Source organism: Myiozetetes cayanensis, unplaced genomic scaffold (assembly GCF_022539395.1).
Source record: "Myiozetetes cayanensis isolate MyiCay16 unplaced genomic scaffold, myiCay2020 scf229, whole genome shotgun sequence".
Classification (NCBI taxonomy): Eukaryota; Metazoa; Chordata; class Aves; order Passeriformes; family Tyrannidae; genus Myiozetetes; species Myiozetetes cayanensis.
In genome coordinates, this window is record NW_026087444.1 from 28056 (window position 1) to 54695 (window position 26640).

Here is a 26640-nt window from a genome sequence, read left to right on the forward strand (position 1 = left end):
AACCCCCCAGCAGACACCTGATGACAAGGCCCCCTCAGCATGGGAAGGGCTCTGCTGGTGTTCTGTCTCCCTCAGGACCCTGCTGGCTTCCAGCCCCTCGGATGGACCCTTGCACAGTTTTTAGGGTGTTCTCTACAATTCTACCTTGAAAATGAGACCAAACAGGCCAATGGAATTTAGGGGGATTGATATGGGAGTTGGGGAACAGGGTTGGCTCTGTGGAACTACTGTGTTAAGGGTAAAGGATAAAATGCAGCTACGTTAAAAGCTACAATTCCTGTACAACTACTGTTAAAATCTACAAAACCTAAAAAATCAAAACTCCAAGGCAACAGGACTCATAAAGCCCATCCACTTCATAATGGGGCTCTCATCATAAAGGCCATTTCCTCACACACCCCACACGCCTCAGAATGGTGCAGCCTCATCAAAGCACTGGCCTCACAAAGCCAATACCTCTCACCATGGGGCTCTCATCATAAAGCTGATGACCTCAGTAATGCCACAACCTCCTAAAGGCTCCAGCATCATAAAGCTCCTTCACCTCATAGTGGTGCAGGCCCCATAAAGCCCCTGTCCTCATAATGTCCAACAACCTCATAATGGGTCTTTCATCATAAAAGCTCTGTCTGCATAAAGCCCATACATGTCATAATGGTGCTGTCCTCATGAAGCCCATAAACCTCATCAGGGGCTCCCATGATAAAGGCCATGTCCTCATAAAACCCAATAAATGCCATAAAAACTCTGCCCTCATAAACCCCACCCACCTCATAAAAGTGCAGGCCTCATAAAGACACTGCCCTCATAAAGCCCATAAACCTCACAATGGTGCAGGCCTCAGAGAGCCCAAACACCTCATAAAAGAGCTCTCATCATGAAAGCTCTGTCTTCACAACACCCTTAGATGTCATAATGGTGCTCTCCTCATAAAGCCCATAAACCTCATAAAGGGGCCATCCTAGAGTGTCTCTCCTCATAAAGTCTCTCTCCTCATAAACCCCATCCACCTCACAATGGGGCAGTCTCAGAAGGTCTCTGTGTTCATAGAACCCATCCACCCCATAATGGGGCAGCCTCATAAAGGCTCTGTCCTCATAACCCTCACACACCTCAGAATGGTGCAGGCTTCATAAAGCCCCCGTCGTCATAAGGTCCATAAATCTTCTCATGGGGCTGTCATCATAAAGGAGATGTTCTCATAAATGCCATAAACCTCATAAAGGCTCTGTCCTCATAAACACCATAAATGTCATAAAAGCACTGTCCTCATACACCCCACACACCTCATGACAGAGCTCTCATCATAAAAGATCCCTCTGCATAAAGCCCATACAGGTCATAAAGGTGCTGTCCTCAGAAAGTCCATACCCCTCATAAGAGGCTCTCCTCATAAAGGCCATGTCCTCATAAACCCCATAAACGTTGCTGCCTAAAAGGCTGCAGAGGAAAAAAGACTCCAGGCCCAACTAGGTAGAGGTCAGACAAGCAGCAGAGGTTTCCATGAGGGTCCAGGAATACAAACCCACACCCATCCCTTCCAACGCAGGGGTTACAGTTTTTATAATGATTTCCACCCAATGCCCGTCCCGTCCCCGCCCCGGTTCTGCCCCGCTCTGCCCCAGGAACGCCCGTGGGGAATTGAGTCTGGGGGAGTTTGGAGCTTTGAGCCGCTGCAACTACAACTCCCGGCGTGCCCCGCGCGGAAAAGGGGGCGGGGCGGGGTCTCTGCCGGCGGTGCGCGCGCACAGCCCCGCGGTGGCTGCCGGGAAAGCGATGGCGGCGACAGCGGGATCTGCTCCGACTTTGTGAGCCCTGGCGGGGGCTGCGGCGGGGCTGGGGATGCGCTCGGGGGCTGCGGGAAGGCTGGAGGGCTCGGCAGAGTGGAGAGGAGGGGCTCGGGGGTTCCCGAGGAGGTTTTGAGTTCCGTGAGGGGCTGTCGGGGGGTCGCGGAGGGGATTTGGTGTCCTGAGGGCGCTCAGAGGGGAGGGTGAAGGTGCCTGAAGGGGTTTAGGGGGTCCCTGAAAGGGCTGGGGCCATGGAACCCCCTCAGGAGAGAGGTTTAAACGCCATGGCTGCACTGCGCAGGCGCTGGCTGAGTTCTCATTACAGAAACTACAACTCCCATGAGGCCTCGCGCGGCGCCGCCATTGCCGCTCGTGCCGCAGCGCCCTCTGCCGGCTGGGCGGACCGACCGCAGGGAAAGCGGGTCCTGATGCCCCCCCGAACCCCAGAGACCCCCAAAACTTAGCACACACAGACCCCACAGGGAGGGGATCCCGGGGGTCCCCTAAAGCCCAGCAGAGGGGTTCAAGGGGTCTCCCAGCCCTCAGGGGAGGGGTCCTGGCAGTGCCATCCAAAGTCTTGTGAGGGAGATGAACCACATGCGGTAAAGGGATCCCAGTGCCCCCAGTATAGCCCATTGAACTCCCAGTGGCTTTCAGTATGTCCCAGTAACCCCCCAGTGACCACTCAGTGTTTCCCAGTGACTTCCAACTGCCCCCCACTATGGCCCAATGATCCTCCAGTGAGCACCCAGTAACCCCCAGTATGGACCAGTAACCTCCCAGTGTCCCCCCGTGTGTCCCGGTAGTCCCTCAATAACCCCCAGTCCCTCCCAGTGCCCCCTGGTTCCCCCCAGTGTGTCCCAGTATCCCCCAGTAATCACCCACAACCCCTCAAAGCCCCCCAAGTGTCCCCAGTGTCTCTCCACATGTCGTTGAATTTTCTGTGAGTGTGAAGGGGGAATGGGGGTTGGTCTGGGGTCAGAGGGTCCAGAGGGGGCTCCTGGGGGGTGATAGAGGGTTGGAGACATTTGGGATGGGGTTTGAGGACAGTGGAATGGTGGGCGTCAAGGGGGGAATTGGGGCCATGGGGAAACCCTGAGGACATTGGGGACACCAGGGGGGTCTCGGGACTCACCTGCTCGTGGTGCTGCCCCTCCTCTCCCACCCAGGTGCCCCTGAGCAATGGCCCGGAGGTGAGCCCAGAGCTGGCCCTGAGGTGTCCCTGAGAAGAAGTGGAAGGCAGAGGTGGTGCTGAGGCAGGAGAGCCCCGTGCTGGGGAAGAGGCTGAGCTGGGAGTGCCCAGCAGGGAGAAGGTGCTGTGTGCATGCCCTGTGTGCCAGGTGAGCTGGGGCTTTGCTGCAGAGCTGCGGGCGCTGATTGGAGCGGCTGCAGCTGCTGAGCTGGTGGCCCCCAGGAACACAAAGTGTGCCCGGCCACGGAGCCTGCAGGGAGGAGCAGGGACAGGGTCAGGGCCACTGTCAGCCCGGGGCTGGCTGGGCAGACACAGCAGTTTTGGGGTCCCCCTGGGAGCTGCCGAGGGTGGAGGGCGGAGCGGGCGATGCCGGAGCTGGGGGACCCCCGGCAGGCTGGAGGGGGGAGCACGGAGAGGGAGGAGCCCCGGGACCCCCGGGAGCCTGAAACGGGGGGAGCGGAGAAGGGGAAGCCTGGAGAGTGGGGATCCCCAGGACAACAAGGTGGAGAACCTGGAGAGGGGGAATGTCTGGGAAGGTGGCACCCCAAAGGTCAGAAGAGAAGGGACCCTTGGGACCCCCAACACTCCCAGTATCCCTAAGTTGGATCCCCAACCTCCGAGGCAGGGGAGACCCTCTGAACCCCAGAGGGGGGAGACCAGAGAGGGAGAACTCCTGGGAGAGATTTTTTTGCTCATCTTCATAATTTATATTTCAGCTGAATCTCAACTCTTTGCAATTATGAGGGCGGGGGTCTTCTTGCTATTTCTGAGGGGTTTTTGCCTAAATCTTGGTGGTTTGTTTTTTTCTGTGCTGAATCTTGCTGGTTTGGAGGTTCCCCAGAACCCTGAAGTTGGGAGATGGGGGAGTCTTGGATTCCTGGGAGCTCCAGCAGCCTGGAGAGGGAGGGCAGGGACCTCGTAGAGGAGAGACCCCAGATACACATGGAACTCCCAGCAGCTCGGACAGGGGGGACCTCCAGAATCCCGAAGTAGAGGGACCAGAGAGGAGGAGCTCCTGGCTGGGGATTTTTGGGCTAAATCTTGGTGTTTTGGAGGTTTTTATGGTCCCATGATGCCCAGTGAGTTCTAGAGATGGATTGGGCAGGAGGCACCCCCAAGGCAACGCGCTCAGCCCTTGTTTCAACCCCAGCAGGATTTGTCCTTCCCAAAGCTTGGGTGAATGGAGGAGGAGGCTGCGAAGAAGCTGCCGCAGGCTCCCCAGGCAGGTGAGGAGAAAGTCAGTGCCCCTTTAGCCCTGTCTTGTGGTGCATCTGTTGAGCAGCCTCCCAGCAGGGAGAAGCCCTTCAGGTGCTTGGAATGTGGGAAGAGCTTCAGGAAGAGCTCAGACCTCCTCAGCCACCAGCACATCCACACTGGGGCACGGCCCTACACGTGTAGGGAATGTGGGAAGAGCTTCAGGCAGAACTCCGCCCTCCGCAACCACTGTCGCATCCACACTGGGGAACGCCCCTACATGTGTAGGGAATGTGGGAAGAGCTTCAGGACCAGCTCCAACCTCCGCATCCACCGGCGCATCCACACTGGGGAGCGGCCCTACAAGTGCTTGGAATGTGGGAAGAGGTTTCAGACCAGCTCCAAGCTCCTCAGGCATGAGCAGGCACACACAGGGGAGAGGCCCTTCCGCTGCACCGACTGCGGGAAGGGCTTCAACCAGAACGGCAACCTCATCACCCACCGGCGCATCCACACCGGGGAGAGGCCCTACAAGTGTGGGGAGTGTGGAAAGAGCTTCACCCAGAGCTCTGCCTTGACCAAACACCAACGGACCCACCAGTAAGGGAAGGCCCTACGAGTGCCCCGACTGCGGGAAGAGCTTCGGCCGCTGCTCCCACCCCGAATGACCCCCCTGATGGTGAGGCAACCCCTGGAGTCCAGTGACTGTCAGTCCATCCCTTTCCACCAGAAAGGGCCAGTCCCCTTTGCCAGGGGCAGGTTGTGCCAACAGAACCCTTCTTGGGGGGTGTGTGCAGATTCCTGCCTTGGCTGGGACCCCCCAAGGTCACTGCTGGAGGTTGAGAACAGAGATCTCCCCACGAGCGTTGGTCTGGGGGAGTTCCATCCATCTCTAATTCATAATTCTTGCTTTGGTGCCAACTTGAGTAGAATTGCTTCAAAAATTGCTTTAGTGTAGAGCACTGTCCTATCTTATTCTGTATTAGTGGTAGTTTTAGTGTTTCTTTAGTGTTTCTTTTAATGTTTCTTTAGTGTTGCAGTTTCCATGGAGAAAAGGTGAGGGGCGGTGGGCAGAGATTCTAGGCTACAGTCACCAGTTCTCCCTTTCCTCTCCCTGATTTTCCAGAATTTGCCCTCAACTTTTAGAGTGTTCAGAGGAGGTTGTACGTGGTTTCTTGGCACGTAGTCAGTTGAGATATTGGCAGAGATATGATAATCATAAACAATGGCAGGATGTTTTGGCAGGAAAAGTGCAGTGGGAAGTCCTGGTGAGAACTTCTGGCAGAGAGCTGACAGAGAATGTTTGATAGGAAGGTTTTGACAGGCAGAAACCATTTTTGGAATTTCTATATTATCTGTGTGTTACAGATGGTTGCCATGGTGAACGACGTATCAATAAGAATGCATAATGGTTGCTTTATTAACCGAACCTATCAATCCAAATGCACAATGGTTGCCATGGTAATGCACATATCAATGAGAATGCATTGTGGTTGCAAGGTAAGCGATGTCACAATGAGAATGGACAATGGTTGCAGTGGTAACCAACTTCACAATTAGAATGCTTAATGGTTGCCATGGTAATCAGTGTAACAATGAGAATGCACAATGGTTACCATGGTGTAAGGGGGTACTTTTGATTTAGATGATCCATGGAGCAAAAAGGGGTGAAAAAGTGATTATATTCGCATGTGAACACAGCCAGAGTATTGTACAATGTGACTTTGTTGCACAAGTTCACTGTAGGGCCCACTGTGTCTATAGCAATTTTAATTGCATATCCCCCATTATCAGAGCTGAGTTCCTCCTTGGCTTGGCTCCACTCTGCAAGAGAGATACAAATCCCCTTGGAACACAATGGTACAGGTCGTCCATAGGGCTGAGGAAGGTGATAGAGAGGAAGATGATGTGGGCAGGGGTCGTTGGCCCCTTGCCCTACAGTGGGGCACGCCCAGACTGTTGCCATGGGGTGATGAACGGGCGCTGTTTGGCTGCCACTCAAGCACCACCTTCTGCTGCGTCCTGGCCCTACGTAGTGTAATGTAGAGCTGATGGAATGGGGTGTCAGCACTGCTGGGTGGAGCGATGCTCATCCTTCCATCCACACTGTGCTGCTCCGCGGGGACACCCGCCAAGCACGGGCACCGACCAGCCCTGCAGAGCCTGGTAGGCCTGGCCTGTCTGTGCAGGTGAGCACAGTTTGTTGATAGGAAGCAACCGGGAAAGAAAACCTTTTTTATTCTTTTTTTTTGTGTCCCTTTAATTCCCTTTTTACTAGCTAATACTGTAATAAAAGATGTTCGTAGTATTGTATGAAAACCAACTGATAAAGTAGTGTTTTTGTATTCTTTTTTAGCTTTTGATTCGCTTTGCTAGGAGTTTTTTTACACTCACTGCAATAAAAATTTTTTTGTAGTGTTTGAATGACTGTTCTTCTTGTCTCTGTTCCAGCCATGGATCCTGAGGAAGAGATACAGGGGTCCCCAGGAGGGGGTTTGGGAGGGCTGGGGGAGTCCCAGGAGATTTAGGGGGATGGAGGGGGAGGTTGGGGAACTCACAGGATACTTGGGGGAAGGGGAAGGACTGAGGTGAGACCTCAAGAAGGGGGGGTGGGGAGGAGCCAGGAATCGTAGAGGGGTTTTTAGGGGATCCCCAGGACTCTTGGGAATTTGGGGGGTCACCAGGAGCCCCGGGGCCCCTTCCGAACTCACCCAACACCACCATGGCCTCATTGGGACCATACGTGAAGAACATCGTGGCCGGAGGAGACCCCAGATCACGATCGATCCCAACTGATCGTGATCGATCGGGATCTGCCCCCCCGCGAGCACCGCCCCACTCCCGGCAGCCCCCGCGCTTCTGCCTGACGACCGGTGATGTCACGGAAGTCGCGATGCTCTATTGGATGAGTCTCACAGGGGCGGGAGAAGGGGCGGGCATATTCTGCCTGGAAACCAGTGACGTCATTGAAACAGCATCATCCTATTGGCTGCGACGCTCGAGAGACCCCCAAAACCTGTTCATGGCTTGGGGGGAAAAGGAGAGCCAGGATGGTCGGGAACGGGGGAGCAGGGGGTTCCAGTGCCCAGGAAAGGGGCAAAAAAAATTCCTCTCTCTCTCCCAGTGCCCCTCAGCCCATCCCAATCTCCCTTCTCTCCCAGGGGAAGGGACTGGGGAAGAGTTTGGGGGAGTCCTCGAGGGGAAGGGAGCAACTAGGAGAGAGTTAGAGGGGTCCTGGGAAGGCTGGAGGGGACTGGGAAGGGTTTGGGTGGTGTCTTGTGGACTTTTGTGGGTCTGGGAGGCAGTTTGGGGGCCCGGGGGGGCGTTGGGAGTGTCCTGTGTGCCTGGGAGGGGATTTGAGAGCTCCTGGCGGGGCTGGGACAGGGTTTGGGGGAGTCCTGGATGGGCTGTAAAGGGGTTAGGGAGGTCTGGGGGGCGTTTGTAAGACTGGGAGGGGGTTTGGGGGACGCCGCGGGGTCTGTGAGAATTTTTGGGGTGTCCTGACCCCTCCAGGCCCTCCTCGAGCTGCCGACGGACGCCGCCCCCCCAAGATGCTGACAGGGGTAGGGGCTCTGTGTTGGGTTCATCCTTCTGGGCTGGAGCTCGGCTTCCACCTGCGGAAGGAGGTGAGGGGGCCTCAGGACCAGCCGGGACCCCCCCCATCCCCCCGCTGATTCCTGGGGGGTTGTGTGTCTCCCCTCCCCCACTGTCACTCTACCCCAGCCCAGTTTCTCCCAGTGTTCCCAGTAAAGCTTCCCAGTTCACCCGGTCCCGGTTTTTGGGGGAGGGGGGGGCACTGAGGGGGGACTTGGGGGGATCAGCCAGAGAAGGACCCGAAGCATTTTTTAACCAATGGGAGCGCGCGGAGCTGATGACTCATCAGTTGCCAGGCAGCTCCCAGCGCTCCCCGCCTCACCCCTGTTCCACCCCCCCCGCGGGTCACGTGGCGTCGAACCCTCCCCGCGCGCTCCTCGCCCCATGGGCTGGGCGCGCGCAGCCAATGGGAAGACGCGGAGTGGGCGGGGCGAGGCGGGGATTGGTCGGGCAGGGGAGGGGGCGGGGCCAAGAGCCCCGGCCGAGGTGCCCTCGGGCAGTTGGGAGTTGGGAGCGGCCGCGGCCGGACGGGCACGGAGAGCGGCCCCGGGGAGAGACCCGCGGGGAGGGACCCACAGGGAGCCACCGCCGCCAAGGGCACCCCGGGGGAGCTCTCGCCCCGAGCGGGGCCGGAGCGGGGCCGGCCGGGGGGCACAGGGGAGCCGGGAGCCGCCTCCTCCTCAGGCGGCTGCTGGGAAGGAGCCTGCGCTGGCAGGAGCGAAGGGGCTCGGGCTGAGGCCGGGCAGGGCCAGGGCAGGGATCGGAAGAGTTGTTTGCACCCACAGGGCGCTCGGGCGCTGCAAGAGCTCGCCCAGGTGGAGTCGCCGTCCCTGGAGGTGTTTCAGCGGCGTCTGGAGCTGGCCATGAGTGACGCGGTTCAGTGGTTTGGGGGTTCCTGGGGCGGTGCTGGGTGGGCAGTTGGACCTCATGGAATCGTGGGATGTGCTGAGCTGGGAGGGACCCCTCAGCACCTTCGAGTCCAGCTCCTGATTTCTAAAAACCAGTTAAATGGGGATCAAACTATCGGGCTCCAAAAGGTCTTCATCCCTACTCTACAAAATGCAGGCCTGTGTTCCCCACGGAGGGCAGGCTGGCAGTTATCAATGGGAACAACAAAGAAAAGCTCAGAGCTTTTATTTATTCATGGTCACCACATAAAACTAACCCTCTGTTCATGACTGTGTAGAACTGTCATCAAGTCCAAACTTTCTGGTGTAAATATCAGTATATTTGGATGCAATATTTGCATGCTGTGCTTCTGTGGCACCAAGTGGATTTAAAAGGTTGTAACACTTTATGAGATCACCTTTACGCTTGTGGGTTATATTTTTTAAAAAAATAGTGAAAAGCCATTTATTACAGAAGACAACAATGAAAGAACTCACATTTAACAAAATATAAATTAGGACATCAATCAGGGCAAATGTACAATTGTAAATAAAAATCATTACAACTCATTCAACTGTTTGCACACTCAAAGGATATGTTTGAAAATTCTGCCTCAGAAATAAATAAAATAAAATTTCAGAGGCAGTTTGTTACAACCGTTTCAAAGTTTCCAATAAAATTCACCACTCTTGAAATGCAAAGTCTGAAAAATGAAACAAGAGTGCCATTGGAATTCTGGTTGCCAGCTCTGATCTCTACAGGAGTTATTCCAGAGTGTAACAAAAGCAGCAACAGAAATAACCTTTGGCATTAGAGCACCATCCTGCATTAATTGGTCCTGGCAACAGAGCTTTGCTTTTGAACCCCTCTGATAATGAAACCTTGCCAGAACTGTGAGATTATAATGTTGATTTTCTTAAGAAGTTGTGAGTCCTTAACCCAGCATCTCCAGGTGAGCCCCTGCAATAGGAGAGTCCTGTTCCTGCCGTCAGTGGAGAGGAGGGATCAGGTGAGCTGAGCAGGCTGCAAGGGCTTGGATTTCTGCAGGGCTGGAATGTTTTCATGGGTGGACTTCTTCAAATGTGTTTGAGGGAGAAACAGTATTTTCTGTTTTATCAGCTTTCCAGTTTCAGAATGTTGCAATTTATCCCTAAAATCCAATATGTAGTTTCAAAAGATAAAAGTCCTGATCCTGAATCTTTTGGCCTCACCAGCCAATTGCAACTCACCCAGGGAAGTTCGAAGTGGAACCATCCAGGGACCCAAAACCCCAAAATTCACCCAAAACCCATCCAGGGACCCCAAAAATCCCCCCAAGGAGTCCCCCAGGACCCGAAAAATAAGGAGGGACCCCCCAAATCCCCCCCAGGACCCCCCAAATCCCCCCCAGGACCCGAAAAACCCACCCTGGGACCCCAAAGATCCACCCAGGGACTCCAAAAACCCCCCAAATTCACCCCAAAACCCACCCAGGGACCTCAAAAATCCCCCCCGGAGCCCCCCAGGACCTGAAAAAGGGGGAGGGACCCCCCAAATCCCCCCCAGGACCCCAAAAACCCAACCTGGGACCCCAAAAATCCACCCAGGGACCCCAAAAACCCCAAAATTCACCCCAAAACCCACCCAGGGACCCCAAAAACTCCCAAAATTCACCCCAAAACCCACCCAGGGACCTCAAAAATCCCCCCCAGGAGTCCCCCAAGACCCGAAAAAGGGGGAGGGACCCCCCAAATCCCCCAGGACCCCCCAAATTCCCTGACCCTCCTCCCAATTTCCCCTTGCCCAGGGAAGTTCAGAAATGGAACTTCATCCACGAAATGAGTTGAAGAACCAATTGGTAAAATATTTTATTTTTCCTTTTGCATCTCTTGTAAATAATAAGCCATATATTAGATAATATATCTTGAATTTCCAGTTAGCAAAAAGTGTAATGGATTGCTTTGATATGAGTGTTTTGATTATGTTTTCCTGCATAGAAGTCCCTAAGGAATTGGTAAGGATTTTTTCCCTCCTCTCCTCCCCCCCAGTTAGTCACCAGGGTTTTCAAGCCCTTGCTGGGCTAAACTCACACTGTTTGTTGTGAGGATGACAGATTGTGCTTCTTCAGGCTTGTCTGCTGTGCAGACAGACCCTCCTGTTCCCCCTCTGTGCCCCACACACGTCCTGGGTGTATGGAGGGAAAAGCAGGGGCAGATTTTGTTCAGATTTGGGGTTTGGGTAAAGAGATTCTATATTGGAGCAGCATGAAAACCATTTCTGTCTCTTCTGTGAGTTCACCCCAACGTGGGCAATGTGTGAGGGCTCCCAGCAGTGTCCAGCCAATGTCACCCTTTAAATCTGGAGCCTGAAGGACCCTCAGCTTTGCTCCCCTTCGTGCCTGGGTCACACTTTGTTGTGTGTATGGCAGGGCTGTGAAGTTTGTTCCTTCCAGAAAACAACCTCCCAAATCAATCTGTATTTTTGGGACAATTTTGGGGTGTGTGTATTGGATGAACTTCTGTCCTGATATTCCCTATTTATTAATACCCTGCTGGCATTATCACCAGTCAAGTTTCAGGATCAGCTGTCAAATGTCTGTGCTGTGCTGGGAGTTTGAAATACAGAAGTGCCAGTGTTTTAAAATTGTACTTATTTAACTTGAGTTATATAAAATTGAGATCTACAATGGTAAAACACAGCCAAAGCTTCTGGTAATTCCTTGGAGCAGCAGCAAAGTACTGGTTGGATTGGGTTGGATTATTGCAGGAGGAAAAGTGACAGATGCCCACCTGAACAGGGCACAAGAGGCTGAGCAAGTTCCAGGTTGCCCCAGATCTCCCAAAGGAAAAAATCCATGCCAGGTGTGAACCATTGTGGATTGTCAGTGTTCCATGGCTGGGTGGAGGGCCGTGGGAGAGGGGAACTTGGAACACCTGCAGGGAGGAGGATGCCTGCACAGGTGGAGAACCTGTCCCCAGAAGGCATTGCTGGGGTCAGGGCTCACCCCAGGGCATGGGGATGGTTGATGATTTACAGCTCCTGGTGCAAATCTGCACTGAGTTTATCCAGCTGCAGGAAGGCTGGCACAGTTCAGTGGTGCTCTGTAGCACACACCATGCATTTAGGAAATAATAAAGTTGTAATAACATATTCTTTTTGCTTCATTTGATACAGGAAAAAAAGTCCAAATGTGTGTTCAAATCAAAAGGGGAAAAAAGGCTTTTTTCCTCTTTAGACGACAGATACAGCTTTACTTTATGGCAATTGGACAGGTAATGAGCCTTTTTCAATTATGCTATTCAAACCTTTTTTATATATTCTCCTTTAATTGTGTAACAAATTTGCAGTTCAGGATAATGTAAAATATGTGTTTCATCATCTGAACAGTCTCAATCAAACCCAAGAAAGATCTAATAAGTATTTTTTTTTGCAACAACCACATCTCTATAAAGTCCTGTGGAAGGATCAGAGAGTCCACACAGGAATAAACCACAGGAAAGGTTCTTCTGAGTAGAGGAAGGGAGAGAAAGGAAAGAGATGAGTTCAGAAGGGAAAATATAAAAGGGAAAAGTTTCCCAAGCTTTTGCAGAACCAAAAAATGACAAATGTCCTTGTGTGTGATTACAGCTTGTAGCTCCTGGAAATGAAGGATCTTATTTTATATTTGTAAATCTTTACCTGGGCCAACCAGATAAATATGGTTTATAATCCAGGTGATGAACTAATAACAGGAGAGTTGCAGGAGTCCTGAAGCTCAGTCAAGTTAAAGGTTTTGACAAAGAGTTTCAACAAATCTTTTTGTCTATTCCAAAGAGTTCCAGAGGAGTTGATTTATTCCCAGTTGGCAGACAGGAGTCAGCTTATGAAGCCTTTTTAATTTAAGCAGGGCCCCGATGTGATCGTTTGGTAATTGCTGGAGTAAAATTAATAATAAAAACAAAACATTGTGAAGAATCAAATCAAAGTCTTTTATTCTGCCATGACTCAATTTGGCTGTTTTTCCTGTTACTTATCTCCCTTTGAAAGGTGATGTTTTAAGGATTATAACTCCAAAATATTTTAATTTCTTAAGCTTGAGTCTGTCCTTCTTTGACCTACAGGCAAACTTAGTTTGCCAGGAAGCAGGACAGAACTAAAAATGCCTGGGAGCAGCACGTGGATGTTTTGCAGTTCCTGGTGAAAACTTGCAAGTTGTATCATCCATGTCATGAACGCTGTAGTTGGCTCCATGTCCTATTGCACTGATTTCACCTCTGTTTTAAGATGAGAGCAGTGAATTCTCGTTGCAGATTTTTGTTTCTTTTCATTTCTGGCAGACAGAGTTGCTTCTGTTCAGCACAGCCCTGCTCTTCTCAGGAGCCCACGAGCATGGACTGTCCTCCTGGCCCCTCCTGCCGTGCCTGTGTCCCAGTGCACGTGCTGTGGGCAGCAACCAGGGAGCTGGAGACACGAGTGTGCAGCCAGAAGGACAGCCTGGCCAGGGGTGCTGCAGTGCCCAATCCAAGGCTCCCGGGGTGCTGTGGCGGTGCCGAGTGGGAAAACCCTCCTGGTGGTGCTGGACAAGATCCCCCGGCAGCAAAGGCAGCTGCTCCATCTCCAGGGCACTCTCTCAATCCGGGGTTGCAGGAGCAGGATAAGGAATATCCCTGCACCTTGTTCCTTGTGGCAAGAGGCTCCATCCCTGTAGGAGCCTCCGTGAGCCCTGCTGGCTGGAGGCCGGAGGAATCCCGGGGGACAGGTCTCCCTTGTCCCCTGGAGCCGTGGGGATCAGCAGACCCCGCTCATCCCTGAGGATGCTCATGGCCAGGAGGAGACTGAGAGCAACAAGCCTGTTCCAGTGAGGCATTCCCAGGATAGAGTGGCACAGCAGCAAGTGTTGGTGCCCAATCCATGGCTCCCAGGATGCTGCCATATGGGAAGACCTTCCACGTGGTGCTGGACAAGATGCTGCAGTGGCAAAGAGAAGTGTTCCCATCTCCAGGCTCTCTCCTGATCCAGCTGTGGAGGAGCAGGATAAGGAATATCTCCTGGCAAGATCCTCCATCCTTCCCAGAGCCTCCATGGATAAGAGTCCCTGCTCCCGTGGAGCAGTGGGTATCTGCAGACCCCGCTAATCCAGTCCCAGTGGGAGCCCAGCCCATTCCATTCCTGGATTCCCAGGGGCAGGTGGCACAGCAGCAAATGTCCCAGAGCCACCAGTGCCAAATCCACAGCTCCCAGGATGCTTCCATATGGGAAAACCCTCCAGACGTTGCTGGACAAGATCCTCCAGTGGCAAAGGCAGGTGTTCCCAACTTCACGGCACTCTCTTGATCCGGCTGTGGAGGAGCAGGATAAGGAAACCTCAGGAACTCAGTTACTTCTGGCAAGAGCCTCCAGGCCTCCCAGGGTCTCCGTAAGAACCTGCAGAATCCACATGGCAGAGGCCCCATGGACAGGTCCCCCAGGTCCCTTGGAGCCGAGGGGATCAGCAGACCCTGCCAATCCCTGAGGATGCCCAGGGCTGGGAAAAGCCTGGAAGTAACAAGCCCGTTCCAGTAAGGTGTTCCCAGGAGCAAGTGGCACAGCAGCAAGTGTTGGTACCCAATCCATGGCTCCCAGGATGCTTCCATGTGGGAAAACCCTCCAGACATTGCTGGACAAGATCCTCCAGTGTCCAAGGTGGCTTTTCCCATTTCCAGCTGTGGAAGGAGCGGGATAAGGAAAATCTCTGCACCTCTGTTAGTTCAGGCAGGAGCCTCCATCCCTCCCAGAGCCTCCCTGAGCCCTGCCAGGCTTCAGATGGATCAGCCCCCATGGATGGCACTCCCTGCTCCCCTGGAGCCGCGGGAATCAGCAGAGCCCGTTCATCCCTGAGGGTGCCCATGGCCAGGAACAGCCTGGGGGTAAGGAGCCCATTCCAGGCTCCCAGCTGAGGCATTCCCAGGAGCAAGTGGCACAGCAGAAAACTTCCTGGGGGTGCCAGTGCCCAGTCCACGGCTCCCAGGATGCTGCCATGTGGGAAGACCCTACAAACAGTGATGGACAAGATCCCCAAGCAACCAAGGCAGCTGTTCCCATCCCCAGGGGCTGTCTCGACCCAGCTGTGGAGGAGCAGGATGAGGAATATCTCCACCCCTCAGTTACTTCTGGGAAGAGCTTCCATCCCTCCCAGAGCCTCCTGAGACCTGCTGGACTCCAGATGGATGAGCCCCCCTGGACTTTTTGGTGGGAGAAATAGAACATTGCTCACAACATTCCACTCTGGCCAAATAAGGAACAACAGAATCTGGAAGAAATCCTGGAGGATTTATTGGATCAGGGATGTACCTGAAGCAACCAGGATGTCAGCTGAGCTCTGGGGACCCAGAGAAGATCAAACCCAAACGTTCCAGCCTTTGTGGTGAAAAACACTGACACTGTGCCTGCTCAGAACTGAGGGCAACAAGGGGACACCTCAACTTTGGGGGGCACCAGACACAGAAAACCCCTCCAGAGACCCCCAAAGAAGACCCCAAATGACCAAATGGGTACTTGCAATAGGGGTGTGAGTGTGTAAAGCAAAGTAATGGGCATGTGTTGAGTAAGGGGGAATATCCAGATGTGTGGATCTTCCAGTGCTTTGGGGGGGTTATTTGGTGTTCCACAATTTGGTCTCTGGCTTTGTTTTATCCACTGATCACTGGTTTGTGTTTGTCTTTGTTTCTGCACTGTAACATCTGCACAAGTGGGTTCTGGGTCCAAAACTGACCCCAATTGTACCAGCAGTGAGTCAGCGGTGTGGGGAGTGTGAGAGAAACAATCCAAACCCTGCCAGTGGGGTGGGAATAGGGGATGGAAAGTGTGGAAATGTTCCAGGTGAATGTTGGCAGATGGATTGCACTGAACTGCCCAGAGAAGGGGGGTATAAATATCTCCTGGTCTCGGGGGTACCTTCTCTGGGTGGCCAGAGGTTTTTCCTTGTGGCACCAACCAGGCTAGGGAAGGGAGTGGAATCCTGTTGAATCCAGGAATCCCTGGATTTGGGGTACCTTTGGGAAGGTCACCAGACAGAGGTTCCCACTGGACTGCAGAAACAAAATGCTTCAGTCTCGTTTTGCTCTTCTGATGCAAGTTAAAACACTCTTGACATGGGGGAAAATTTCCATCTCATTTTAGTACCAAATGTGACCCCAGAGTTACCTACAAGTCCATGGATAAAGTGAGCAAGAATATCTGCTGAATGTGTAAATGTGTGTGTAATCAAAAGCCCTGTCTGTCTGTCCCTGAAGTGGTGAGGCCTGAATTACAGGCCCTGGGCCAAAGTTGGCCTCTGCATGACCCTTCCAAGCTGATGTTCTGTTTATCCATGTACTGCTCATCAGCTAAAACTGTGTGTGTGTCGTGGTTTTGCCCTGGCTCAATTCACTTTTATACCCCATACAATTACTATTAGTTGAGAGAAGGTTTATGCAGACAAAAAGAGACTGAATTGAAAAAAAAGTATGAGTATTTATTATTAACAAGCTAACACTAAAGAATTATATTTACAACAATTCTACTTAAGTAAAAGGTATTATGTATTTACAGAAGATACTTCTCCCCCCACCTCCCTTTATATCAGTCCAAGGAGGAGAAGCAGTCCTTTTCTGTTCTCAGAATTCCAGCTCTCTCTCTCTCTCTCTCTCTCTCTCTCTCTCTCTCCAGTAACTCTGCAGCACTTTCGTCGCAGTTGGAACTTCTTTATCTCTCTCTCATTCTGTGTTGGCCTCCAGGGCTGGGCCTACCCCCCTCCTGGGTTAAAACCGAAGGCTGAGGGTTACCCAGGTCCTGAAGGGTCTCCTTCCATAGACTTGCAAGGGGACACTTGCTTACTATGGATCTTCTTCCACAGGGTTACAGGGGATAATGGTTTAAGAGTTCACCCCTGTTTCCCTATGGAGGTCCCTCCCCATGGGAGAACAGTCCTTGATTGACTTCTCGGCATGGGTCTAGTCTGGATCCCTTACTCGGATCCCAATATCCCACCTGAGCCATTTTCTGCTCCAGCGTAGGTTCTCTCTAGCACCAGCAGCACGGATCCCACACATGGATCCCAACATCCCTACCTGAACCGTTTTGTGTTCCAGCGTAGGTTCTAATACCCGTCAGGGTCATAAATCTTCAACAGCAGCAGCATGGATCTCTCACTGAGATCCCAGGCTTATCTGAGCTGTCTCGCTCCAACATAAGCATCGATCCCTTCGAGGGTCACAAAGTCTTTAACAGGACTCTGCCTCATCTGAGCCGCTTTTACTCCAGCATAAGGCTTTCTCTGTTAAAGTCACAAATCTCTGGTGCATCCACAAGCTCCTCTGTGAGCCGCACGGGGGGTCTCTTCACTCCAACAAACTTCTACAGGTGGCAGGGATTTTATTTTTCAGTTTTTACTCTGCTGAAGGGAGGGAGAGCGAAAAGGAGAAAAAGCAGTTCTCCCCCCTTCGAACTTTTCTTCTCTCTCTTGTTGCAGCTTCAGCTGCCAGCGTTGACCTTGGAAATTCTGTTATCTCATGGCTGGAATTCTTCTGCAGCGGTTTCTCGTCTAAGCAGTTTGTCTTTTAAACCTTTTTTTCTTCACTCTCTCACAAGAGAGAAGGGAGGCTTCAGTGCCTCACCTGCCCCCCTCCCCGGCCCAAGCCAGGGAGGAGGGGGCCTTGGCCCTCCTCGGGCCCACCGCGTCTCTCCTACATGGCTGCTGCTCCTAATTTCAACTGCGCCACAACCTTCTCTTCCGTTTTCTTAAAGATGTAATTAGCAAAGGCGTCACTGAACTTTTTGATTGGTTTTTTGTCCGGAAATCACCTGGACAAAACCATCCTCAGCCCCAGGGATGAGCTGGTGGGCAAAACCACGACAGTGTGTTTGTGATTAAAAGATGTGGTGTGATAAGACTACACTGTGTGTCTGCTCATCAACAAAATGCCATTAGTAAGATGTATTAATATCTGCTCATTAGTGGATACTGTTTGTGTCTGTTCATTAACAGAATGTGTGTGATTGTGAGCGAGGTGTGACCTTTATCTCCCCATGTCTGGGGGCTGGTGAAGGCCGTGGCAGTCGATGTCTGGCCTTGCTTGGCAGCAGATGGGACAGGTTGGCTCCCTGGGTTTGCCCCTTCAGGCCTGGCCAGGCTTTGGGTGGGACCCAGGAGGAGAAGGGAGCCAGATGTTTGTGCACACTGGGAGCTCTGGGAGCTCGTTCCTCCCAGGCCAGCAAAGCTGGGCCCCTCCCAGCAGAGCCAGACAACACAGTTCCATGGGGCCCTGCAGTGTCACAATGGCCCCTGATTCCATGGACAACATTCCTAATTTACTGTCCAGACCAGAGGGAAATCACAGGAAGGGCCGTGGTTTGTCAGGACTTGCTTTATCTGAGTGAGCCCCGTGGGGCTTTTGGTGCTGAGTCCTTGTGGTTCAGAGAAATCCTCCACAATGTGTCAGGCACGCTGTTATCAGGGCTGGGGAGGTGCAGGGGGTTTGTCCCCCCGTGCAGTCCACCCAGAAAAGGAACACAACAGCTTTTTATACCTTTGGAGGAGTGAGTTTAAAATTATCTATCACAGACACTCTTTACCAAGTCTGCCTTATCTAAATAGACATTTGGTTGCCTAACTCCTATTCCTGTTACTATAGAGTGGTTACATAAAGTTTATAATTTCAAACAGCTCAGGTTTCCCCCACCCCTCTTCTGTCTCCCTTGCCATGCTCCATGCTGGAAGTCTTTCCTGCTTGTCCCTGACAGTCCCTTTTGTTTACATCAGCTTTATCCTAATTGTTCACAATTTGGGCAGCAACCTTCTTTCAAGCAGTTAGAATCTTGCAAAGTCACACAAAACATAGCGAAATTTTACTAACATAGCTAATTTTTTAGTGTATTTTATCTTGTCTTTATTTCACCCCCAATGCCTCCAAGACCCCTTTTATCTCCCCCAAATGCACCCAAAGCCCTCCATATACCCATCCAACCACCCCCAGATCCCTCCAGATCTCCCCCAACCCCCCCCCCTCAAATCCATTTCAACCCCCTCCCAAAGAGAGATCACCTGCCACCCTGGGACAGGAACACAGTGGGCTGTACTGGGGGCACTGGGCTGTACTTGGCAGGCACCGGGGGGGCTCAGGTATCCCATGACAATGTGGCCCAGCTCCAGGAGAGATCTGGGAGCAATGAGAAGGTCTTGGTCTGTACTGGTCTGTCTTCGTCTGTACCCCTAATCCCCAAAGCCCCTCCCCAGCTCCCCCAAGACCCTCCTGGACCCCAAAGCCCCCCAGGCCCCTGACTTGGTCCTGCTGCCCCTTGAGCATCTCCAGCTCCTGCAGAACCAGGGACTTCATGAGCAAATTTGATGATGACACCAGGTTAGAGGGGTGCAGGATGTGCTGGAGTAGGGGAGTGTTTAGATCCAAGCCCTTCCCTTCAGGAGGTGTAGCCCCAGTAAATGAGCACGAAGTTCATCCCAAACCATCAGGGTTTCACCTGCTTTCTCCTCCCCTGGTCAGCAGCATCTCACCTTTGCTGTTCTCTGGGTGTTTCCAAAAGCACCCACAGCAAATGTGCCTTTCTGTGAGGGAGTGATTCCACAGGCAGATGCACCTTCAGTGTTCAGGGCAGACACTGGAGTGCCAGGACCTACCAGAAAAGTGACAGGGGTTTTGTGGGGACCGATAGGACAGGTTATTAACAAGTGTCCTTTGGAATTTCTGGGAAACCATCCAATGTCAAACCACCCTTGGCAGCCCAGCTCAGCTCCTGAGGATGAAGAGAGGAGTTTCCTGTCCCCTCCCCTTGCTGTGAGCTCTCCAGGGCAGGGGCTGCAGCAGGGACAGCTTTCAAGGATCCCTCCTTTGCTGCCCACTCTTGCATTAATGTCTCTCATTTCTCCCTGGGTTGGCCATCCCTGAGGGATTTGGGGATTCCTTTTTGCAAGCCCACAATCCACAGGGGATTCCTTTTTCCCATGTCCTCCAGTGCTGGTGGGTCCTCCTTGTCCAGGGCAGAACGTTTCCTTTTGGAGTCTTGCTGGAGGAATTCTTGTTTTGCATTCTGTGCCCAGTTGACTGAGAATTAGTAGTGATTGAAGGTCCTGGACCATATTTTCTTCTCTAATTAATTAATTCCTGTGCCACCTTCCCCCAGGTCCAAATCTTATTTTCTCTGCAGTAACGACTGGGGGTTAAAGCTGCTTCTGAGGGGGCTGCAGTTCTGTCCCCTTTGCTGAGGCTTTCTATGTGTCCTTTGAGTTGAATGCCAGTGGGTTTCACAGCCCCAGGGAGACCTCTGAGAAGGGCAATCATTCTTTCAGGGTCTGCAGGCAGCATCACAGGGGATTCAGGGCTTGGTGCTCATTCCCTATCACCCATCGTTTGTAAACAAGCAGCCTCTTGCTCACTTTCCACAATCTGATGAACATTTCCCACTGTAGCCAGGGGATCTCCCCTTTGCAGGGGGTTGAGTCCCCCTGCCCAACAGGCTGCTCTTTGGGGAAGGGACCAGGGCCCACGAGAATCTCCTGTGGTCAGGAAAACTCCGGCTCCCCAGAACCCTTCAGCCTCTTTTGCTGATAACAACATTTGGTCAGCCCCAGTAAGAGAGACTCTTCAAACATATTCAGATCCTTGAGGGGTTCTGCTCTATTCCTTTTTTAACTCCGCTGATTCAGTCACTGTCTGAGGAACTTCTTTTGCAGTTATTTGAGGGGTATTGTCATTTGAGAATCTTTGTATTCTGTTTTAATTAGGGGACGGAGCGACACCGACAGCTTTTCCCCTTGATCCCGCAAAGGCTTGAAGTCAGAGGGAGGGATGTCTCTTTAGAGGACTCCAGCTGCGATTCCTCTCTCCCTTCTCTCATTAATCTCGCCTACAGCTGCTCTCGGAGCGGCCCTTTCGTTCCTCCTCTGTCCCCGGAGGACACTGCAGCAGCCGCTCGTTCCTCCCGCGGATCTGCCCAGATTGCCCCGCGCAGTCCCGAGTTCCGCGCTGGTTCTTTCGCTGCCGAAACTACAACTCCCGTGGTTCCCCGCGCGGGGCGGGCCGTGGCAGGAAACGGCACTGGAGGGGCGGGTCCCGCTCTCTGATTGGCTGCGGCGGGGGGTTTTAAACGCGGTGCGCGCGCCCAGCGCCATGTTGTGCAGCAGCGATCCAGGTGAGTGCGATGGCGGCTGCGGGGAGAGCGGGGCTGTTGGAACTGGGGATCTGTGGAAAGCCTGGAGGGCTCGGGAGGGTTTAGCGGGGGAGTTCGAGGGTTCCCGAAGGGCGGAGCGCGGCGATTGAAACCGTCTCGGGGGCTGGGAGAAAGGGGGGCTCTCCCGGCGATGTGGCTTAAATGCGCAGGCGCGCCGGCCATGAGGGAACTGCAGCCCCCATGAGGCTTTGCGCAGCACAGCCATTCCTGCTGCGCCACAGCGCCCCCTGCCGGCCCGGCGGACCGAGCGCAGGAAAGGGGGTGCTGGTGCCCCCCCCTTCGAGCCCCAGAGACCCTCAAAACTCATCACAGACGCCGTAGGGAGGGGGGGTCAGAGGGTCCTCTAAAGTCCAGTAATGGGGTTCAGAGGGTCCCCCAGCTCCCAGGGAAGGGGTCTTATGGGTGCCCCCCGAAGTCTGGGGAGTCGATGTACCACATTCAGGTAATGGGGGCCCAGCGCCCCCAGTGTAGCCCAGTGACCTCCCACTGCCCCCCAGTATGACCTGATAATCCTCCAGTGAGCACCCAGTAACCCCCATTATGGCCCAGTAACCTCCCAGTGTCCCCCTGTGTGTCCTGGTAATCCCCCACTAATAACCCAGTCCCTCCCAGTGCCCTCTCAGCATCCCTCAATTACCCCCCAGTCCCTCCCAGTACCCCCTGGTTCTCCCCAGTGTGTCCCAGTATCCATCAGTAATCACCCAGTTTCCCCCAAAGGCTCCCAAGTGTCCCCAACGTGTCCCCAGATGCCCTTGACCTTTCTGAAACTGTGAGGGGATGGGGCCATTTTGGGGGTCAGAGGGTCCAGGGGGGCCTTCTGGAGGAAGATGGAGGGTTGGGAACATCAGGGATGGGGTTTGGGGACAATGGGGAGGGGTTTGGGGACAGTGGAATGGGGAGTGTCAGGGGGGGAATTGGGGCCATGGGTAGTCCCCGGGGCCATTGGAGACCCCAGGAGGGTCTCAGGCTGCCAAGTGGGAAATTGAGGACAGCAGGAGGGTCTTGGGGACACCAGGGGGGTCTCAGGACTCACTTGCTCGTGGTGCTGCCCCTCCTGTCCCTCCCCAGCCCCAATAAGCCCCCCCAAATGTCCCTTAACCCCCATTTTTCCTTTAATCACCTCCCCCCCATATCCCTTTGACCCCCCAATGCTCCCAACACCTCAAAATGCACCCAGAGGCCCCCAAAATGCCCCAAATCCCAAACAAACCCCTGGCAAAGAGGGATCACCTGGCACCCTGGGACAGGAACACAGTGGGCTGTACTGGGGGCGCTGGGCTGTACTGGGAGGGCACTGAGGAGTTCACTGGGCTGTACTGGGAGAGCCCTCATCCCCAAAGCCCCTCCCCTGGGCATCCGTGCCCCAGTCTGGGAACCATGGCAGGGTTGGATCAAGGGGTGCACTTGATGACCTGAGAGGTCTTTTCCAAGCCGGCTGATTCTGGGATTCTCTGGGTGCCATTGCCAGGGCAGCACATGCTGGAGGCTCTGTCCACAGGGGATAGATGTGTCTGTACAGACAGAGAGACAAGGTCAGTCTGCAAAGATGTGGGGCTAGAAAAGCAGGAGAAGTTGTGGGGTGGTTGTGGAAGGAGAAAGAAGCCCCCAGGCCACGGCAAGCAGGCCCCCCTGGGCTTGCACATCATCTGCCCTCCCTGCAGGTTCCTGTGCTGGAGAGCAGGCCCTGAGATGCCCCTGAGCAATGGCCCGGAGGTGAGCCCAGAGGTGTCCCTGAGGTGGCCCTGAGAAGAAGTGGAAGGCAGAGGTGGTGCTGAGGCAGGAGAGCCCCGTGCTGGGGAAGAGGCTGAGCTGGGAGTGCCCAGCAGCGAGAAGGTGCTGTGTCCATGCCCTGTGTGCCAGGTGAGCTGGGGCTTTGCTGCAGAGCTGCGGGCGCTGATTGGAGCGGCTGCAGCTGCTGAGCTGGTGGCACCCAGGAACACAAAGTGTGCATGGAGCCTGCAGGGAGGAGCAGGGACAGCCCCAGGGGAGCACTGGGGGGCTGGGAACCTCTTGGCTGGGGCAGGAAAGAGCTGCTGACCACGAGGACGGGGTGTTGGTCCCAGCCACTGATGGGGCCGAGCAGAGCACGAGGCCTCTTGCAGACACCTGGAGCAGCCTCCCACTTGCCAACCCCGCCCTCATGGGGTGACACTGTCCCCTCCCTGCAGAACACTCCCCATGAAATCCTTGGTGGGGGCGCCTTTTGTATCTTGCTGTTTGCTGCTTCATCTGGGGGACCTGAGGATCCCTCTGCAATCTCATCCCTTTGGGCACAATCTTCTTCCAGAGCTTGACTGACTCCCTGCAGACTTTGCAGGGAAATCTGTGGTTGCAGCCTGAGGTTGTCACGGGCCCCATGTTCCCCCCAGGCTATTTGGGATGAATTCCTCCTTCCCAGGACAATATCTCAGAAGGCAGCACCCCAAAGGTGAGAGTCAGAGGAGAAGGGACCCTTGGGACCCCCAACACTCCCAGCATCCCTAAGTGGGAACCCCAACATCCCAGACAGGGGGGACCCTCTGAACACCAGAGGGGAGAGACCAGAGAGGGGGAACTCCTGAGAGAGACTTTTTTGGCATAAAGATTCGTATTTTGGATGAACCTTAAGTTTTTGACGTTTCCGAGGGGATTCATCTTGCTGTTTCTGAGGTTTTTTGCCTCAGTGTAAGTGATTTTGGTTTTTCTCACCCAATCAGTGGTTTGGGTTTTTCTGTACAGAATCTTGATGTTTTGGAGGTTTTTATGGTCCCAGGATGCCCGGTGAGTTCTAGAGCTGGACTTGGGCAGGAGGAACCCCCAAGCCAATGCACTCAGCCCTTTTTTCCCCCCCAGCAGGATTTGTCCTTCCCAAAGGTTGGGCAGATGAAGGAGGAGGCTGTGAGGATGAGGAAGCTGCCACGGGCCCCCCAGGCAGGTGAGGAGGAAGTCAGTGCCCCTTTGGCCCTGTCTTGTGGTGCCCGTGGGGGCCAAATTTGGGGGCGATGTCCTTGGCCTTCCCTCTGGTCCGGAGGCAAATCCCCTGCCTGTCCTTCTTCCTTCCTGCCCAGACCCTAAGCTGAGGACGGAGAGCACGGAGGACAAATCCTCCCAGCAGAGCCTGGTGGGAGAGGCCGTTTTGAAGGGCTCCCTGGCGCAGGAAGGCAGCGGGGAGGAAAAGACCCAGAGACGCCCCCGGAGGAGGGGCTGCAAAGCCAGCCCAGGGAGCTCTGAGGAAGAAAGACCCGTCCTGTGCCGGGAAGGCGGCCGGAGCTTGAGCTGGAGCTCCGAGCTGTTGGTCCCTGAGCAGCCTCCCAGCAGGGAGAAGCCATTCAGGTGCTTGGAATGTGGGAAGAGCTTCAGGAAATGCTCCCAGCTCCTCAGCCACCAGCACATCCACACTGGTCAACGGCCCTACACATGTAGGGAATGTGGGAAGAGCTTCAGGAGCAACTCCAACCTGATCCAACACCAGCACATCCACAGTGGGGAACGGCCCTACACATGTAGGGAATGTGGGAAGAGCTTCAGGCACAGCTCCAGCCTGATCCAACACCAGCGCATCCACACTGGGGAACGGCCCTACAAGTGCTTGCAATGTGGGAAGAGGTTTCAGTGCAGCTCCAACTCTCCTCAGGCATGAGCGGACACACACAGATGAGAGGCCCTTCCACTGCACCGACTGCGGGAAGGGCTTCAAACAGAACTCCAACCTCATCACCCACCGGCGCATCCACACTGGGGAGAGGCCCTACAAGTGTGGGGAGTGTGGGAAGAGCTTCACCCACAAGCTCTACCTTGACCAAACACCAACGGACCCACCAGTAAGGGAAGCCTTACAAGTGCCCCAGCTGTGGGAAGAGCTTTGGCCACTGCTCCAACTCCATCACCTGTTGGAGAACTCACCTTGGGGACCCACATCCCCAGTGATCCACATTGGGAAGACCCCTGGCTAGATAGTCCCACCCTGACCAGACCCAAGATCCAATACAGCTCATAATCAAGCTACCACACAAGATCAACTGCTGTAGCCAGGGTGTTTTCTTGGTGTTAACTGTGCTAAAACCATCCTGGTTTGTCAAACTTTGCTTTTTCAAGTGTGATTTGGGAGATAAGCTGAGAACTGGCCTGGAAAGGTGTGACTGACAGTCAATCACTTTATACTATAAGAAGTCCAGTCCCCTCTCATGCAGTCAGGCTCTTTCTGACAAAACCCTCCCTGGGGTGTGCCTGGAGATTCCTACCTTGGCTGGGGACACCCTCCAAGGTCACTCCTGGAGGCAGAGAGATCTCCCCACGAGCGCTGGTCTGGGTGAGTTACATCAGATCTCTACTTAATAATTATTTCTTTTCACTAACTTTAGTATAACTGCTTCAATAATTGCTTTGTCACAGTGCACTGTAGTACTTTGTGCTACATTATGATCTACTAGTAGCTTTTTAGTGTTTCTATTTAGTGTTTATGTTGTGCAGTGAATAGTTCTGATTAAGGGTTTTTGTCTGATCATTTGTAAATCATGTAAATCATTCATTTTATATAAATATTCTCATTTTGCCGTCATTAAAAACCTGTGGGACAAAGTGGTTTAAGAGCTCTGGAATTCCTTTAAATTTAAACTGCTAACACAGTCTGGAGCTGAGAGAGGATTCAGCTATGCCTAAGAACTCTTCCTTGGGACGTTTAGAAAGCCAGGGAGTCCTTCCTGCACCTCGAGACTCTCTGGCAAGGATGATCTCCAAGGTCTTTTCCAGCTTAAGTAATTCCATGATTCTCATTCTCTCTGGCCCACGGGCATCTTCCACAGCCAAATGGGGATGGATTTCCTGTCTCCCTGCAAGGAAGGAGGGGTGGGGGGGGAAGGTGTTTTCCAGATGATTTTATTTCTCGCTCTCTTGCTCTGATTGTGTTTGTAATAAATTCAGTTGTGATGGCAAAAAGGCATAAAAGGAGGTGGCTCAGTTGCTATACCTTGCCCTGTTGAGCCAGGAGAAGGTAATTGCCCGAGGTTTGCTCTGCCTGTGTTGCTCTTAGAACATCTTAGGAGCACTGGTTAATAATCATGTTCTATTCTGCTCACTGGAGACCAGAGTGTCATTATAGAAAGAATGCCAGGGAATAGTATACAATAGGCCACAAGGTGAGAAATCAGGTAAACTAGGTGTTTGAATTAGATGTAGGGGCCCAGAGCCAGGGTGTAACCATGGATCTAGAGTGTATAAAATGGCTTGCTTTTGCACTTCTGAGCCCAGAAAATTTGTCCAGCACTGAATAAACACAAATAGCTTGCTGCTTAAAGGTGCAAAGTCTCTCTCAGTGGTTCTTTTATTCTGAGGTTTTTCGGCATCACTTAATATATATCCCCACTTGGAGTCTGATTTTCCCCTGAGGGTGCTCAGTGAGTGACCTGTCCCAGCTCTTTTCTCAGCTTGTGAATCCTTCGGTGCTTTTTTTCTCTTCTCTTTCCAGTTTCAGAGGGGAGTGAGAGAGAGGCTTTAGGGGGTCTAACCAGGGCCAACCCACTACACCTGCTATCTGTGCCCAGTGAGTGGAGCTGGAGACAGTGATGGAACAGAGCACGGTGATCCTCTCTCCCTTCTCTGAGTGCCACTCAATAAACCTGGTCTCCGAGTCCAGCCAGTAGACCTGGTCTTTTATCCCGGGGGTAAACCTGGTCTCTTAGTCTACAGGGTAGACCTGGTCTCTGAACCCAGCAGGTAAATCTGGTCTTTTATCCTGGGGGTAGACCTGGTCTCTGAGCTCAGAAGGCAGACCTGGTTGCTGATCCCATTAGGTAGACCTGGTCTCCTTGGCCTAGAGGGTAGACCTGATCTCTAAGCCCAGCAGGTAGA

General features: G+C 53.2%; 2 long non-coding RNA genes across 3 annotated transcripts; both read left to right on the top strand.

Annotated features, from left to right (window-relative positions):
• Positions 1-1746: 1746 nt before the first annotated feature.
• On the top strand, positions 1747-23704 carry LOC126642271 (uncharacterized). 2 transcript variants are annotated; one of them, XR_007629410.1, is made up of 4 exons: positions 1747-1808; positions 2957-3003; positions 22551-22674; positions 23647-23704. It is a non-coding gene; the product is annotated as an uncharacterized LOC126642271 (long non-coding RNA). The 2 variants fall into 2 exon arrangements; XR_007629409.1 differs by lacking the exon at positions 23647-23704 and having other exon boundaries at positions 22551-22746.
• On the top strand, positions 11289-13001 carry LOC126642270 (uncharacterized). The gene is made up of 3 exons (XR_007629408.1): positions 11289-11495; positions 11809-11906; positions 12951-13001. It is a non-coding gene; the product is annotated as an uncharacterized LOC126642270 (long non-coding RNA).
• Positions 23705-26640: the final 2936 nt, after the last annotated feature.